This window comes from Marmota marmota, unplaced genomic scaffold, assembly GCF_001458135.2.
Source record: "Marmota marmota marmota unplaced genomic scaffold, marMar, whole genome shotgun sequence".
In the NCBI taxonomy this organism is placed as follows: Eukaryota; Metazoa; Chordata; class Mammalia; order Rodentia; family Sciuridae; genus Marmota; species Marmota marmota.
Window position 1 is genome coordinate 24,243,777 of NW_026000093.1, and position 16,860 is coordinate 24,260,636.

The following is a 16,860-nucleotide window of genomic DNA, read 5'->3' on the forward strand; positions in this document are numbered from 1 at the left end:
AGGGTTAATTAAGGAATTTGGGAAAGGTGTCTCTGTTGTTCAGGTGAAGCAGAGAAGAAGGTGTGACACATAAATAGGAAGAGCCAGCTGTCATGGAGGCACAGAATGGCATGAGGCAAGGAGTCCCGGGGTGTGGGGGTAGCCCCAGAGTATGGTTTCTGGTTATTACAAAGGGACTAAACCCAACAGTCACTGGTGCTCACACAAGCCTGGCATAACTTTCTCGACTCCTGAGTGAGAGATCTCTTTTGTGTGACCTGGGGAAGAGACCTGACATGCAGAGGGAATGTACCACCATGGCAGGCTTATTGTGCCTTTTCTGAACTTTGAGAGGTCTTCCATGCTTCGAGAAATATGAAATTTTCAGAAGTTGTTTCCAATCGTGACCATTTTGACACCATCTTTCCCTTTTTCTACAGATTCTATTTTCTTAATTGGTGTCCCTCTTTCCCCTGCCTCCTCTAATCTCTGTTCCTGCCAGTCTGGGTAAAGTTTCTGGCACCTGACTTGTTTGCCAGGAAAAAGACAACTGCTGCTGAAGGAGAAGCACTTTCCTGCTTGCTCGGCTGCCTTAGGACTCCACTCTCTCAGTTACTGTGGGCTGTGCAAGGGGTCCTGGCATTCCCAGAACTGGGGGGACACCCCACCTTGTGTCCATCTTTTTACAGTGTGGGGTGGGTTCAGGGGTCTCAAGAAGGATTTTGAAATTGTTTGAAGTCCGTTGTCCATCTTTCTAAATACTTCTTTGGTAGGTTACACATTAACATTTTGTACTTGGGAGAACAGGACGATGGGGATGGAGCATGCTCAGTTTTATGCTTCTTAGGGAGAAAATTTTATGGGTTGTAATGAGCAAGACTTAGGCAAAAGTTTCCTCCGCAAATGTTGAGAGAAGACAAAATGTTAAATTGGAGCAGGGTAAGATATTTAATTTTGTTTTTTATTTGCTTGGAATAAAAACTTGAACAGATTCTTTTGTGTTCAAATCTCTCATTGGATTTACAAAAGGTTTGCAAACCAGGGTAAAGGTGAGTACATTAATAAAGGTCCATACACATTTGTTTTAAAAGATCACAAATCCAATTCAACTTGTGTTGTTCTCTTTCTTTCACAATATTACCTTCTCCACTGTTACTACCTTCTTAAACGTTTCTATGAGTCTGTTTACACCTACGAAATGGAAAAACAACAGTCTCCTCTGATCCATGGGGGATATGTTCCAAGACCCCCAGTACATGCCTGAAACCCCAGATAGTTCCAAAACTTATATTTCCTATGCTTTTTCCTATACATATATACCTGCAATAAAATTTTAAATTTTAAAGGAAGCATTTTATGGCTTCTCTTGGGCATATCTAAATTGCCAGCATCACTATCCTTGCCCTTTGCGGCCATTATTAAATATAATAAGTGTTATTTTTGAACTCAAGCACTGAGATACTGCAATAGTCAATCTGAAAACCAAGATGGCTAGTAAGCAACTAACTGGTGTGTAGGTTATACATTGTAGATACACTGGACAAAGGGATAATTCATATCTTAGGTGAGTTGGAGCAGGATGACACAGATTTCATCATATGACTCAGAATGGCATGCAGTTTAAAATTTATGAATTGATTATCCCTGGAATTTTGCACTTCATATTTTTGGACCATTATTTTGTCTGCAAGTAATTGAAAACAAATAAAAAATAAGGGGGAGGGACTCCTGTATTTTTATGTAATATGAGCCCTCAAAAGGCTTATACCTGACAATGTCAGATGATGATTTAAAAGTTGTTACATTAGGCCTTTTTTTTTTCCTTTTTTTTTTTTTTTTTGGTACCAGGAAAAGCACCAGGTACCAGGTGCTTAACCACTGGGCAATATCCCCAGCCCTTTTTATTTTGAGACAGGATCTCACTAAGTTGCTTTGAGCCTTGCTAAATTGCTGAGGCTGGCTTTGAACTCTCGATACTCCTGCCTTAACCTCCTGAGCTGCTGGGATTACAGGTTTGTGCCACCATTCCTGGCTAGGTTACATCAGGGCTTTCAATCTTTAATTCCCTTTTTATTTTGCTTTTCTCTCACTTTCTCTCTCTCTGAACATATACACATATAAATATTATATATAACATTTTTTTAAATCTTGATCATTTGATTAAGGTGGCATTTTCTAGGCTTTTCCATTAAAAAGGTAATTTACAAAGCTCTTTCTCTTTGCAATTAGTAAGCAATTCGTGAAGGAATGTTATATAAATACCCTTTTTGTCGTCAAATATTCACACACTTGTTATTATCCACTGCTAATTTCCTAACTCCATCCTGGCAAGTAATAAATGTAGAAAGACTGGTGGAGTCAGAAAATTAAAACCCTGTTTTTATATTTAAAAAATTATCTACAACATCTCCTTTACTATTCTGGAATGTATTATTTTTTTTTATGGTGATAAACCTGTTTGCAAATAATTTCAATTGTAATCTAAAGGATAAATGAAAGGATATTAATTTATAGCAAAAAAAGATACATACTTCAGTATATAGAATGTGTCAGCACTTCTACACGAGATCATTCAATGGGCATCAAACATGTGCACATATGTGAGCAATCATGGTGTTGAGGCAACTGCTGTTGAGGCCCAGAAGACAATACCCCAGAGACCAGAGACTGGAGCTTTGACATTCTGAGGGGCCTTGAAGTGTTACTGCAGTCCAAGGGCAGAGGCCTGACTCCGGGGGTCTCAGCAGGCCAGATTAGTCACCCACCACCTTGAGAGTCCAATCCTAGAGACCAGTGGTGGTGAAGTAGGAAAATAATTTATCCAGTGTGGCCATACTGGGAAGAAAGCATAAGTGGGGGAATCAATGTCCTAATCAATGTTCTGTCTTTGGAGTATTAGCAATACCTTCAGGACTATAGAGGGGAAGAAAAAAGTGAGAGAGGCCCAATATGTATCTTATAAATATTCAGGCAGTCTTGGTCAAACCCTGCTCTGTTTATCTCAGGAGGTCTGGTTTTGTGGGATCCTCTTGCACCAGGGAAATAAATCAATCTTTCTTTCTTTCTTTCTTTTTTTAAAAATAATCTTTATTTTATTTTTATGTGGTGCTGAGGATCAAATCCCAGTGCTTCATACATGCTAGGTGAGCACTCTACCTCTAAGCCACAACCCCAGCCCCAAATCATTGTTTCTTGAGGGGACAATTCAGTTCCTGTCATGAGGTGATCTGTCTTCAAGGTTGATTGTTTCGGGGAACTGAGATAAGCTGAGAAGAAATGACTCAGAAAGAACAGGTCATAAGAGCAAAATGGAGTCAAGTCAGGACAATGACTGGGTCTTTCTTTAAATCCCCAATTTTCAAGGAACCTCCATTACAGAATCACCTGAGACTCCAGGCCTCTCTGACCTGCCTTTGTTTCTTCTCCTCCCAGTGCAGGGAGAGGTTTTCTGTAAAGTCCCCTTATCTATCAGACTGCATTCATCAAACTTCATAATTGAAGTTTCATCAACCAGAGCTGGCTAAATCCACACCACAGGAAGAAAGACTGAAGTCTGTCAACACACCTGGAAACACACCTGGCCAGGCTTTGTCACACAGTATTGTCTCTGATTTCAGTTCCATTCAATATTCCAAAGAGAATAATTTACAAACCATCATTTGTTATGCAGGCCAAACAGACATTGTTCCCAGGCCATTGTAAATTTTCCAGCACTGTTGAATTCTCCTGAAAATGATTTGCTATCCCCCTAACAATTGTCTGTACCCTCATTTCTCCTCTCTAATGAAGAAGATATTTAAGCTCAACTATTTGACCTTTCCTTTTGTGTCTTGTACTTCAGGTTTGACTCTCATGCTGTGATAATAAGTTTGTGTCTTTTTTTCCTAATCTATCACCATTTATTCCTGCAAAAACTTTCTCTTTGCCCCTACATTACACATGCAGAGGTGACCAGATTTAAGTTCTGAGTCCATCCGTGGCAAAATGTCCGCAATGTGATTTTTGAAACTGTAACCAGAGTCTTAGGCCAGAGGTGCAGTTCTGGGTGGCCCAATGCATCTGGTCTGACTGTTCATTCCAGAAAACACGTGAAAAATGAATGGTGAAATGCAGGAAAGGAATGCATATAATATAGCTATGCTGGAAAGAAAAAGGGGATCAACATTTTAAACCTTGTCTTTGGGGATACTGACATGAGTTTCAGCTTAGAAAGAAAGGAAGAATAGGGGCAGGGATTAGGAAGTGTGTATAATTAAACAGTCTTCTGGTCAATCATTATCCCAGTTCTGGTTCTGCAAGGCTCCAGTGAAGTCTATTTGTTCAAGGGGGCAATTTGTTTCTCGAAAGTTGATTGCTCCTGCTCAGGGCAGAGCCTCAGTCCCTATCATGATGTCATTACCCCCATGGAGGGGGACAGTCTTATCTTGGGGTGATCTGCCTGCAGGTTTCCTAAATTTAAACCTGTTCCTGGAAGGTTTAGGGAGATGACTGGAGACCTCTACTACTTACTAGGTGCTGCTCCCTGGGGTCTGGAACAAGATGTTGTAAAAGTTGGTTGGCAATCTCATTGCAAATCTTGAAAATACTCTTATCTTAGTGTCTTCAAGCCTTGAAGGGGAAGGATTACCAGCTTTAGATGAACACTCTTTAAGTGGTTAACATGCCTATGTGCAGAGTTGAGGAGTCTGACCCAAAGTTTTAAGGTTATAAAGAAGACAGAAAATGAAGGCAGAGATGGCAAGCCTTTTTTTTTTTTTAAGAATTTAAACTTTATTTTATTTATTTGTTTTTATGTGGATTGAGCCTAGGATCTCACCTGTGCTAAGTAACCACTTTACCACTGAGCTACAACCCCAGATTCCAAACTTTTTATTCTGCTTTTAGTTTTCCTATTGGGCACCTGCAGGCTCAAGTGAAGAGTCAGTGCTTTTAGCAAAAGTCGCCTCTAAGTCCTTGTCATGAAACCAGTGAATAATTCTTGGTAAAGTTTGGAACAAAGTAACTGCCAAATGCCTCCTCCCCTCCTAATTTTTCCCCCCTGTGCTGGGGATCTAACCCAGGGCCTTGTGCATGCTAGGCAACTGCTCTACCATTGAGCTACACTACCAGCCCAATGTTCCTTCAATTTATCCCATGTTAGCAATCCTGAAAATTTGGGCATATATTAAAATAGTGTAAAACCTAAGACAAACACATAAAGTTTAAATAACTATTATAATTAGGTTTTTCTTCTACATGGATGTTGGGTAGCACATTGGATGAACTCCAGAAGATGTGGATATTGATTTGCAGTATTAGCTGTAGCATGCTCATTTTAGGACATAGGACTCTCTGGTCTGACCACTAAATGTACTTTGCGTCCTCCTCCAATCATCAGACAATGTAATAGCCCCCACGAATGTTCCAAAAGATGTCCTGAAGGTGGCCACGTGATTGAGAACCGTAGTTCTAAGCTTTCTCATAAGTGTAGATTCCTGCCCATTCCCAGTGCCCTATCCTGCAACAGTAACCACACACATATTGGTTTTCTCTTGGTGTTTCTAAGCAACTTTCTAATCCCTTGCCTATTTGCATTGCACCTCTATTGTATCCTATAGGACTTCGGCACACAAGGCTTTTCTATTTCAGCTGATGCGTCATTTGAGGTTTAGAAGTACGAGAAAGTAGAGTATCCCACCCCCTATATATATGTTTTTGGTTGGTTATTCAGAGAAACAGCAGATCTCTATAGACATAAGAACTGATCTTTTGTAAAATAAATTGATAGCTACAAGGGAAACCTGTGTTAGTGAAGTAAACAGCCAGTAGTATGCAGGCTTTTCTATCTGATATCCCCCTTTCTGCCTAGAAAGATCTTTTCACAGGAAGACAAGATTGGAGTTTGACACCTGACTCAGATAGAGAGGAGTACAGGTGGCAGTTACCTGGGAGACTTCATCTTAGAAAGAAAGAAAAAAGGGAGACCCTATCTCAAAAAGAAAAAAAAAAGTTTTGACAAAGAAGAGCCTGGCTAACTTGATTTGTTAATCTGCTTTTTTTTTTTTTTTGGTACCCTGGAGTGAACCCAGGGTTGCTTAACCACTGAACCACATTTCCAGCCCCCTTTTTATTTAAAAAATATTTTTTCGTTGTAGTTGGGCACAATATTTTTATTTTACTTATTTATTTTTATGTGGTGCTAAGGATCGAACCCAGGGCCTCGCACGTGCTAGGCGAGCGCTCTACCACTGAACCACAACCCAGCCCTTTAAAATTTTTTTTTGATATAGGGTCTCATTAAGTTGCTTAGGGCCTTGTTGAGTCTGACTTTGAACTCTCAATCCTCCTGCCCCAGCCTCCCAAATCACTGGAATTATAGACCTGCGCCACTGTGTGGTACTTGATTCTGTTATTTTTTATTATTATTTTTTTGTTTCCTATAACTTTTTAAATTATTGTTTTCTAATTTCATTTTCTGCTTTTAAAATTGGTGCATTATAATTATACATAACAGTGAGATTCGTTGTTAAATATTCACACAGGCACACAATTGTTGATCTATTATAAACAAAGTAAACTAGGCAAAAGAATCTTAAGGAAGGAGAGTTGCATTGGAGCTGAGGGTTTTGTTGGTGAGTTTGAACAGACACACTGATGCCAACATTCCAGCTCTCTGTTTGTCACTGGGGTACTTAAGTTGGTTTCTCTCTGTCTTTCCATCTTTCTGATTTTTCCCATCCCCTATCATTTTGCCTTCTTTCCTGCTCTCGTGTCCTGCTTTGATGAGTCTGACTTCCATGTGAGCTGATCACCTGGCTTCATTACATTTGAGCTCTACCATTACATTTACAGATTTTCATGGATCTGGAGCAGAGATAAACTGGAAGCACCTACTGGACAAAGATGGGGCACACGAATTTTGTGGCTTTTTGTTTGTTCTTTCAGACTATTTTTGTGATACCCTTCCCCATCGAGAATCTTTTCTAGAATGTTCTGGGTGCTTTGACCTGGATCAGTTACTGCTTCAGCTTGTGGTAATGGGACAGGCGGGCATGACAGGGACAAAGTGTGTTGACTGCTTCGGCTAGATTTCCTGGCTTTTTCATTCACATTGTGAGAGAGGCAGGATGAAGAGAAAACTAGAACAGGCAGCTCCTCATCCTTCCAGTGTTGTATCATCCAGTCAGCGACTGTTGACAGAATCTCCTTTATTCTTAGCAGCAGGAGACCATGAGGGAGAGTGACTGGGTTCCCATGGCTACCACAGAGGTAGTCCTGTGGTACTGCCTCTTTGAGGTGGTGCAAAGGATCCAAGGTGAGCAGTTAGATGCCTGGGTTCCCTTTCAGGTGCTGCCTCTTACCAGCTACCATGTTAGGACCTTGAACTCCTTGTAAACACAATTCCAGTCTTGTTTACAGTACAGTGTGATTGTAAGGGTGAAACAGGATCAAGTAGAACAAGAAAAGTCCATATATATATATATGTGTGTGTGTGTGTCTGTATGTATATATACACACATATATACATATACACACATATGTATTTGTATGTATATATACATACATATATACATATATATACATGTGTATACATGTGTATATATATATATGCATATATACACATATATGTATTATTTTCTTAAACAAATGTTTATACCAGCACAAAGCTTTTCTTTTTTAGTAAGGAATATTGTGAGCTTTTAATCCACTCATTTGCAAATTAATAAGGAAAAAAATATATCAACTACTATTTTGCTGTACAAAATGACAATCTTGAGGAAAAACTTGTATATGTGTCATGTGGAACATTTTTATTCCTAATTTATACCTTGTAAAATGCTTGAAAATGTACAAGAGAATACCCAGTTCTAGGTGGTGAGTGTTTGGTATTGATTTATTTACAAAATTTCACCACTTAAGAACTACCTTAAAAAAAAAAAGGCATTGGTCCTATAAAGTCCATTAAGATAAATTCTTAAACTACAAAAAATGCCTTTGTACCATTGCTCCCAGGCGTATCATCGTTAGTGAAAATCTGACTCTGAAGTTTGCATGTGGTTTCTGGTTCTAATTATATACAGTCATTCTGAAGCACAACGATCTAATTAGATTGGCAGGGGACAGGGGAGAACTCAAGCAGTCTTGAGGACATCTATGAGAGGTAGCACAAAATTTTTCTGAGACCACATAGATGAGAATTAGGATTTGGGAGTCTGGGGTACAAATCTTTCAGTCAACCAGGTAGTTTATTTGCTCTGCACCTCCCAGGGCTACTGAGGACTCCTTGTGACAGAGCAAACCCTTTGAACGAGGGCAGAGTGGGCAGGAGCACAAGGCAGCCGTCCTATTGTCTCTGCAGCCTCAAAATGTCAACATCAAACTCATCACATCTTGACCTTGGCTTTAGGCCACCACTTGCCCTCTGTGGCCCTCTCTGGCCTAATACCTCAACCTTTTGAAGTTAACAGCATGGAAGGCAGCTCTGTCCTCCCACATTGTGGTCCTTGGCTGCACTCTCAGGGACAGACACCCGGCCAGAGTGGACACGACTCTGGTTTCTTAGGCATTTCCCTGTTATATGCTCATTATTTTATGTATCAAGTCTACCAAGCATGGGGAACCACTGAGAATAGATTTTTCCCTTTAAATTACTCAGAATATTGTTGAACACAGTTCAATAGTAAATGATTAAATTGGAGAAAAAGAACTGAATTTGGGGGTTAGATGTTTGGGTTGTATTTGGGGCTCTTTTTTGTGAAGCTTTGGAAAACTTACTCTCTAGTTTGCATCTCAGTTTCCTGACTTGAGAATGGGGTCTGCTTATAGCCACCAAGGCCATGTTATAGTGCTGCTCTGAGAGTCAGTGCAAGGCATGCTGTGTTTGTCTTTGGCCGAGGTGCTTCCTGTGTTACAATGAACACAGAGCAGGTTTGGGGTTTCTTTGTTGTTAAGGAAAGGCATTTGAAAGGGAATTTGAGTTTACTGAGCATTATGAACTTGTCTCCACAGTACATATATAACCATATTTAATTTCCACGGCAGCATCCTGTTACATCAGTATTATTATCTCCATTTTTCTCAGACAGATTGAAGAATCGTCCAAGAGGACACGCTGCCAGGTGGCCTTGCTGGAATTCAAGTCCAGCTCAGCCTGACTCCCAAACTCTGGTGCTTTGCACGACACCTGCTGTCTCAGTAGTAGGACAAATGTTTATTTGGATTGTTAGGCAGTGCATGAGTAATTTTCTGCTTGGATGTACAGAGATAAAACAAAAAAGCAAACCCTCAAATCCAATCTTTATAATTTCCTGTCTTAATCCATTCAGGACTTCTGTATTTGAGAAAGGAAAGGCCAGACTAAATGCATATGTCAGGGAGATTCAAAGATGAAGGTTCTTCAGACGCTGCACCAAAGTGGGTGTTTAATCCGGGAGTATTAGGAGAATGCTATTTGATGGGACTGCCATGAGATTCCATAGGGACTGTAAGTATCCATCCTGACAGCCAGAAGCCGAAGCTCAGGCCACTGGCAGGCAGGCAGGCACAGAACCCACAAATCCAGCTGCATCTGGCTGTTGGGAAACATTTCACGTCTCCCTCACTGACCAGAGCCAAAACTGTCTAGATTTTAATGAAAAGTATTAACAGGAAATGCAGAGAACTCAGGATGGAACGTGTTAGGTGGAAATCCAAATGCAAACCTCTAAGTGTTTTGTTTCTAGGGATCTCTGAGAAGGCTTAAGAATCTGAGTATTTTAGACATGCTTACTACATGGACAATTTGTGTCCTTATGTTTAAAGTCACATTAAAAAAAAAAAAAACTGGCCCCTGGATTGCAAGAAGATAGAAAAACAATATAACCATTTGGTATGACTTGTTATAAAACTTAGCTAGTGCTTTTTAAAAATAGTTCCAAACCAAATTAGCTCTGGGCACCTGCTAGAGCTTAGTATGTTTTCAGATAGTCTTGTTTGCTGTCAGAGAGGGGGAAAAAGCCAATCTAACAAAACCTTCCACCCACATGGTTTGTTATAAAATCTGACATTCCTAATGCTTTTCCAAACCACTTCTCTTAAACTAAATCATTTAAATAAAGAAAAATGATATTTTATATCTTGAAAGAACAGGGCAAATTATTTGTTGTTGGATATATTCTCAGAATTAGGAGAAGAAGAAAGGAGATGTTAAATAATGTGATATATTAATAACTTTGTACATATTTTTCTAATTCTGTATGTAAAGTCATTCCAACACTGATAGTATAATATAACTGAAATTTGGAGATTTATGGTTTTATTAGATATTATGTTGTTTATGCAAGATATACGTGGGTAGCAGTTTCAAGTGGTTTGAACATTTTGTTTGTTTATGTCACAGAAGAGATAAAGATAGTTAAATGAACAAGGGTAACAATGACAACAACACAAATGGAAAAAATAATTTTTTGAAGATTTTGTTTCTGGCAATATTGAAAGCTGTCAGTTGATCATAGAGGATACTAAGACTGAATCAACATGACCATATGAAAAAATCATTTCCACAGTGCTCTGTAAGTGATTTGATTTTCCTGGACCTCACCTCAAACTACCTGCTCTGGTTCTCTGACTAAAATTGAGAAAGAATCTTGTGTCCTTAACTATGCATATGTTTTATGTAGTAAAATGTCTTAGAGAGGGCTATCTTACCATCACTAGTTATACATATTATTGAATAAGATACAACTGACTCACCAGTGATTCACCCTGCTTTTCTGAATAATTTTGAATAATTTAGCTTCTTAACTGCTGCAGGTTCTTGAAATCAAATTGTCATCTTAGAAGTCTTGATGGGTGTACTTGTAATAATAACAACAAGGATCATGATGACTACTGCTGCTTTCACTTATTAAATTGCTGGTACTGAAACAGACACTTGATATGCAGTTTTGATATACCTGATAATGACCCTGTAAAATAGCTCTGATTAGCCCAATTTTATAAATGGGTGAATTTAAATCTAAGTCAGCCTGACTCAAAACAATGCTCTTTCCATTACAAAAGGGGAAAATAGAGATTGAATATCCAAGGGAAGATAGATGGCATGTTCTCCAGCAAGTGACACATAACATAGCAAACATTCGTTACTTCCCTTTGGAGGGTGCTGAAACCTGAGACCTAAATATGATATGGAAAAACTGTCATTAACTCTAAATGAAGAGATGCAGGTCAAAACTTGCATAAATTCTCTAGACATCCTTCTAAACAGGTGTGGTTTATATTAACCCAGGGTAGCAGAGTAAGATAAGTAAGTCTTGTTTCTTTGCCAAAAGGTCTGGTCAGATATAACCATTTTTAGTGTGTGAATTCGCTATTGAGTAATCCACTCTTGCCATGGAAATCTTAAAATAAACTCTTTTTTTATGAATGTGAAGGCCCACTAATTCTCCTTTCACTAAACCCTAAACCCTATAATTTTTACTAAATACCCCCAGAGTCTTCACAAATGCTATTAACACAGCATTTTAGTCTATCACAAAGACTTTGTTTAAATTATCATTGAAAAATAAGATTGAGCATTTCCTACAAATAATTGAAATGAAACTAGATTTTCCAAATAAAGAAAAAAAGCATTTTAGTGGAATTAATCCTTGATCTGTCCTATTGACAGCAATTTTTAGTTAAGCCTTGGCATTATTTATCTACACTGTTATTTAAGGTTATCAGATGGGATTGAAGCATAGCATTATAATGTATGTAATTGTCTATCTCAGAACAGTCATGCATCACTTTAATGATGGGGATACATTCAGAGAAATGTATTAAGTGATTTTTGTCCTTGTGTGAACATCTGAGTGTACTTACAAAAATAAGATGACTTACGACATCACTAGTAATAGAATTTTATGAGATCATCATCATATATGCTGTCCATCATCGAGTGAAATACCACTGTGCAGCACATTATTGTATTTAGGTATTGGTTTTATGACCTGAAAAAATATTTACTTTTTTTTTTAAAGGAAGAACTCAACCTTTGTGCAAGTCTTTATACACTTGTGGCCAAATTGGAACACCTGAAAATTTGGTCAGCTTCATTTGCTACCAATTATTTATACAGCTGAGTCATGTGTTAAGTATTTTAGAAGCATCTCCCACTATGGCTTGTGTAGACTAAATTAACCTTCAGCTAATTGGCCCAGGGTTGAAAATAATCCATTATGTTTTGTCTGAAGTTATGTTGGCGTGGCTAAAAATATCCCACCTCATCTTTGTAGTATATTAAAAAATCATAAAGATGATATAAGTAAATAATTGAATAGCAATGCATTTATTTCATGATAGATATCATTAAGAGTCCTATTATAGCTGAAGTCTTTCTTTATTGTCCCAAAGCTGATAAAATGTTTTCTCTTTTAAATCTTGTGCCCCCAAAGTAGTTAGGTTATATCTGTTTCTTATGAAAGATTCTGGGCTAGAGCATACCATTGCTTCATGTATATTAAAGAAGTGTACCAAGCTGGTTGGACCAATTACACAAAGGTATCCTTGCTCTGGGTCTGAGTTAAGGCAGCTCTGTTCAGACCAGATTTAGCCCTACTGGTCTCTCCTTGTTGTTTGTGGTAGCCTTTTCATACACTACTTATACCCTCTTGTGTATTACAGATATTTGTATTTTTGCAGTCATTCATTCACTCATCCATTCATTCAATAAATGTTAAATGGACACCTGTTAAATATCAGGTACTCATTACCTCTAGTGAAAAAAGCAATAAGTTAGACCCTGCCCTCTGGGAACTCATGTTTTGGTGGGGAAGATGGATGCATGTGTCTAGTTGGTGTCCCAGCAGGCAGATGGGACAGTAATTGGGATAAATTGGAGCAAATGTTATGACAAGACAATTCCTAGAGCAGGATGTAGAGAACTCCCAAGGGAGAATGCAGGATCTAGGAGCTAGTAAGGCATGGCTTTAGAAGGGTGGATGGGAGGAAGACATTATGGAACCTATAGTGAAAGAGCTGGGTAGGGTGGGTCTCTGATCAGAGCTAAAATCTTAGAGGAAGAGATAGAGAGAGGGCCTGTGGGATTCTGCAGTGAGGGCAGTGAGGGGAACCCCTCATCCTCACTCCATGGTCCTTGGATCTTCTCGATGCTCAGGTGTGTTCTTCATTGGCTGAACCCGACCAGAGTCCAAAAGACAGGAAGATCATTGATAGAGACTTTAGAGGTCAGCACTGTGGGAGCAGAGGACAGGAGTAGAGGAGGGGAGAATGAATCTGAGAAGGAAAACAGAAGATAACCAGCAAAGTCCATTCCCCTTGCTCTCCATATCCACTCTTGTCCTAACATGGGGAACACAGTCTCATCAGCCACCAAATCATTGATATTGATGTCATTAATCTCGTCACACTCGCAGCTGAAACCTAAAATGTGAACACTCGCTCACCAGGATTCTTCATATAAAGTAATGAAGGTGAGAGGGAGGAAGGGGAAATAGATAACTTATTAATATAAAATGTACCTGTTACATTTTCTATGTTTATAGCTCTTCATAAGATTTAATTTGTAATTGTAATTGCCTTTATCCAGCAGCTGTTTCCCTTATTCTCTAACATCTCTCCTAGTGATATGGACTGAGTGCCCCCCCACCCCCACCAATTCATATGTTGAATCCCTACCCGCCCCCCACCATCCAATGTGATGGTATTGGGAGGTGAGGTCTTAGATGAAGTCATGAGAGTGGAGACCTTGTGATTGGCTTTAGGGACATTATGAGACTCATGAAAGAGCTTACTTAGGTTGTCAGCTTTCTGCTATGTATGGAAACAACTAGAAGTCAGCCCCTGTCTGGAAGAAGACCTCCACCAGATCCCAATCATATTGACACTTTGATCTCAGATTCCTGGTCCCTAGAATTAAAAGAATTAAACTTCTGTTTATAAGCAACCCATTTTATGATATTCTATTATAGCAGCCTGGGCTAAGACACTGGCTAGAGTGCTGTATCTGGTGAAGTTACCCAAACCTTCATTCCCACGAGATCTGAGTCCTTGGATGTTTTGTTCTAGTTAAATTGTTGTAGTTTTCCACCGACCAAGGCTATCTGGCAAGAGAGTACTAAGAGAAGTCCTGTCTTTCAGACATAGTTTGTCGTATTCTCATTGTGTAGCAGCAATGTAATTTCCTCCTGGTAATTGAGATCAATTACCCTGGCCAGTAGACTGACCTTCTTCCTTTGTTAATTCATGTACATGAGAATTTAAAAAGCCTGAGAGCAGCCTCAGATTCATCAGAAAAGTGACTGTATTTCCTGGTAGAAGCATCCTTCCCTTGGGCACTAAGATGCCTATACCTATTGAGTTCAAAGACACATTGACAATACACGAAATTTCTTTTGAGTTGTGGGGACAAGATGAAAAAATTCGCCAGATATAATAGTGAGGAGTATTTCTACCTCATTTTCCTGTTTCCTGGACCCATGTGTTCCGGATCCAGGGGAGATAGGACCACAGAGTGGAAATTGTTATGAGACATGTGCTGTGTCCTGTAGGATAGCACCCTAGTCTCACTGCACATGTGGTCGACCAGCTGGTGCAGCAACTGATCTTTTGGCACACCACTCTACCTTTCATTTCCCACCCCCGTGCCTGGGATTGAACCCAGGGCCTCACTTGTACTAGGTGAGTGCCTTATCATTGAGTTCTACTTCCAGCTTACTCTAACTTTCTATCAAGCTGGTTATTTTTGGACGATAAAACCAGTGAATGACATGCAGCTCATTGTCTTTCTTCCTTAGCTTGAAAATATTTCTTCTGGATGGAAAATTTGTGCAGGACATTAGTGACAATAATTAAAGCCTTCTGCCAATCCACTTATGGAAAGCACTTCAGGTAGGGAAGATAAATCTGTACCCATAATATGACTCTTAACACACGAGGACAAAGTCATACAATTTCCATCATGGAAGAAGGCCATGGTAGCTTTATATACCTCCAGGTGACTGGCTGGGCCTCTGGGGTTTGGTGTTGGCCTTTTTTTTTTTTTTATTGGCCGACTGGGCACTCAGCAGGTGTGTAGCTTGGCAAGCTTTGGTGAGCCCAGGCACAGTCTTCATCCCTGCTACTGTGACCAATTTACCTGGGTCCACTGAACAAGCACTGAGGAGGTGATGGAAAGAGGCAGCCTGAAAGAAACTGAATAGATCATTTTGTCCACTTGGTTTTCAAGAGTTTCCATTGAAGTGATCTCTCTCTCCTACTCATCCTTATCATCATTTTCCAATTTTGCTCTTGTCAAGTCTCCCTGACCATCCAGCCAATACTGTTAGCTCCTGACTTTGAGTCAGTATTGGTCTATATCTCCACTATTTTTCCTTTTTCATGAAGTAGACAGTGGATATACTTCTCAAAGTCCTGCCCATGAGGTGGATTTACATTAACCACTGTCCTTCATGGCCTGAAGGACCCTTTGCAGATCCCATCTGTTACCATGTCCAGGAATTTTCCTCCTGTCTTGACTCATCCCAGAGACTCCCTACAACACCATAGATGGATTGAGGGAGATGTTGAAAACATCAGGGCAGGAACCATGGGAAATTGTGCTTCCTGTTTGTACCTCCCAAACATGTTTGACTCATCCTTACCGTATCATTTCCAACTTACAGTACATAGTCAATTTTGTGATTTGGGGATCAAAGAAATCTTTATACTTTTAATACTTTGTAATGTGGCCTGTAGAATAGCCTCTTTTAATGCTTTTATTTACATATTCATGAAAATATCCATGTAATGATTACTTTTTATGTTTAAAACTCTGCATATCATAGGTCATTTACATGTGGTCACTTACTGCCCCATGTCTGGCATTCAGTCTCTGCTAGGACATGGTAACAAGCCAGAAACTGTATTTCAACTGGAGAATCAGTCAGTAGAGAAGGTTGTGACTTGCTGAAGGCTCATTTGCAGTACCAACTGGAAGCTGGCACCTGCAAATTCTCCTACAGAAGAGGAAAGAGCTGCCACAGGATTTGAAGGATGAGAAGTACGTAGCTGGGTAGCTATGGAACAGCATGTGCAAAGATAGAAAACAAACAAACCCACCCCAGCATGCTATGTAGTTGGCATCACTGGATTATGAGGTGTAAGGAGACATACTGGGGGCCCTCAAACCTTGTAGAGGAAGTTGCTGAATTCCTTTAGGGAGGAGAGCTGTCTTAACTCTTTAAGGAAATGAACTCATCTTTGTATCTCTTCTGGGACCCTGCACAATCCCTTACAATAATAGACCATACACATTTTTTTTTCTTTTGAATTTTGTTTGAAAGTATAATTAGTTAATTTGTGCCATTTACCACAGTAGGATCACAACTTTTTTTCTTCCCACTCTAATTTATTATCCTCATATTAAAATATTTTCTTAGACCAAGCATCCTACTCAATACATTTAGTTTCTTCTTTCTCTAGTATGGTTGAGAACCATGCATGGGGGCACTTAAATGAGAATTGGCTTCTATTCTGCTATTTAATTCTCATCATTCAAAATTTAACCTATTGGGGTTTGTTGCCAAGTAACTTCCTAAGAAAAATTGTTTTACCTCCTCATTTCTTTGAGAAAGATACTAATGCAAATATACCCCATCTGTTAACTTTTTGTATTCCCTTCACACATATAAAAGTATCTTGCTTAACCCACATGAAATATTCTATGGATAATGAGTCTTGTGTTTTTGTAAGTGCATGGTGTCTTTAAAACACGAGTGAATCAATTGCTAAAATATTTATAGTTTAATCAACATACACAAGCTGAAGAATGATCAGAGTTATGGTAACATATCCAAATCTGAAATATCTTGAGAAATAAATTACCTTATATAATGAAATATCATCAGTTCTGAATCATTGCTTCCATATTTAGAAATTAAAACT

General features: G+C 39.2%; 1 long non-coding RNA gene across 1 annotated transcript in view; it reads left to right on the forward strand.

The window, feature by feature from the left end:
- Positions 1-16,860, forward strand: part of LOC125610578 — a 55,602-nt gene that overhangs the window by 36,522 nt on the left and 2,220 nt on the right. The window contains exon 3 of the long non-coding RNA XR_007340580.1: positions 15,806-15,976. This is a non-coding gene — a long non-coding RNA (uncharacterized LOC125610578). The remainder of the gene's footprint in view (positions 1-15,805; positions 15,977-16,860) is intronic.